Below are 2,500 nucleotides of genomic sequence, written 5' to 3'. Positions count from 1 at the left end.
GTAATGTGTCTAGAATAACAATTCAAATATTTAGACATAAAAAATATAGGCAAAAAAGGTATCTAGGAATCTATTTGTGCATATTTTCCCTTTTAGGATTTTAATGTAAGCAGCAAGCTTTAAGATTTGAGTAAATATATAGGGTTAAATTTTGCTCAGAACAAATTCAACTTTATTGACTTCTGAGGAGTTTCATGGGGATATAAGACATCAAGATTTGATTTGGCCTGTGAATAAGGCAATGTCAATAATCCTCTACAACATCTAGCTATTGGAAAGTTTATATAGCTGTATTTCAGTTAGGGTTTATTGTTACTTCATACATTTCAGGGTAAAATGTGAGCCATAATATTTAGTGTTGGGGTGGATTTTGTATTTTCTCTCCCTGTTTAGAAAATTGGACTGAATCTTATTCTGGCTGTTGTTTATGTACTTTAGTTTGAGAACATAGACTTCTTCCCTAATAGAATAAGTACTATACAGTGGTTTTCCTGTAGAATTTTGCACCCTCATATTTCCTATTATAACTTGTGATGGGAGCTAACCACAAGCATGATGTGAAATGTTTACAGAGGTGACAATGCTTCACACAAATAAAGAAAAAAACCCACCCACGTTTATAGGAAAATGCAGTATTTGTTGAGCCAGGCTATTCAGGTAATGATACAAAGAACTGAAATATATGTACCGTGCTCCCTTCCATTTAACGTACTAATGCTGGCACCATTATCAGGAAGCAGCAATTTCAGTGCAGTCAGAAGGTGGCTCTAGTGCTTTAATTTTGCTATGCTGCCGACAATAAGATCCAAGGAATAGAAATTACTTTTGTGCTACATTTTTTTCAATCAATTTAACTGATGTTCCAACTGGAACACAACATTTGATTTTATATATCAAACAACTTCACACTCATGAACATGTGCACACTCATGAATTTTCTCCTTTTTAAGGTTCAGCTGACCAAGTGACAAAGAACAAAAAAGCAAAGCAAGCCAAAAAATTAAAATATTAAAGTTACATCTGACACCTCTGAAACACTTCCCATCAACATACCAAGATGTATGGAATCCCTTTCACTGAGATGCCATGAAGAAATCAGAACTTCCCTCCTCTACTTTGGCACATCAACCTTTGCTAACTCTTCAGCAGTCTCAGAGAATTGCTGATTATTGGGGAGATTCTTCTGGGCTACAAATTCACATGGATAAAGGTAGATTAATCAGGTTATGCAGGTGAAACACAGAGGGGACATGCAGAGGGGAGACAGCCACGCCTGGACAGATTAGGAAGATGCTGCTTGCCCTTTTCCCATCACACTGGCTGTTCCTCCTGCTGGCTCACAGGCAGTAGATGCTCATCAGCACGGGCCCTCCCCACCCCCATTACTGCTGCTGGCCCTCTCCAGCCTGGCCTGTCTTCTGGTTTTGTGTGCCCAGTCCTGATGGTCTCCTCCAAGGTGGCCCTGAGAGCTTCCCTGCCTGCTCTCCACTAATTCCAGATGTGAGACAGCTGTGACAGTCTCATGCACTATGGGAAGCTTTACAGTATCCTTAGAATTTTTTCCCTTTTATTATCACTATCATTATTGTTCTGAGAGCATCCTCTAAATGGAGATTTATAAGACCGTGTAAATGTGTAAAATGCTGTCCCTGCCTTGACATATTTGCAGTCCTCAGAAAGTATTCAAAGTTCCACTGGCATTTACATGAAATATTCTTTTTGACAGGATGGCTCAAATGAGTCAAACAGGCTAGGGACAAATCTTTGGCTACTTTCACTATGGAAATACACTTTTACTGGTCTGATCTTTTAATATTTTTTTTTAACTGCTTATTATTTAAATAAGCTGATATGACCTGCACCTGTCTTCAGTGTCACCAGTGTTAATTGTCCAGCTTCTTTAAGAGGTCAAAGTAGGCCTTGAAGAGACATTTGAAGGAAATAGAAGAGCTCAAACTGCCAAAACAACTGAATTCTGCAGTATGGACAGGGGTATGAGGATGCCTTCGAGTGGTTTTTCCTATTTTAATGAAAAGTAATTGCAGGAAAAGCTTCCCTTCATTTTTAATGAGTAATCCTTATAAGTAAGAAATTAACATTGAATTCCTTTTACATCTCTTCTAATTGAGCACGATTAACATTTGTTGACCAAAATAAGTCAAATTTTGAACTAGCCAAGCAAAGATGAAATGGTTTTTAAAATACTTCGTTATAATAGGCCTGATTTATAAAATTTATTGCCCAACTAGTGACTTTTAGAGGTCAATCACTTGCTAGTTGAGTACATTAAAAAAATCATGTGGAATTTTGTGATTAACATTGAAAGCTTTGAGAAAGAATATGGAATTCATTAGACATTGTGTGTGGATCTGTTTTAATGCTGTACAGTAGTTTAATTTATTTCGTATAACATGCAACATTTTCCAATAAAGCATTTCTAAAGGTATACTTGTTTTTGTATCATAAGGCTGTTTTAATAAAAATGAATTGTGTTTCTGGT

Source organism: Erithacus rubecula (assembly GCF_903797595.1).
Source record: "Erithacus rubecula genome assembly, chromosome: 4".
NCBI lineage: Eukaryota > Metazoa > Chordata > Aves > Passeriformes > Muscicapidae > Erithacus > Erithacus rubecula.
This window is presented reverse-complemented; position numbering follows the sequence as displayed.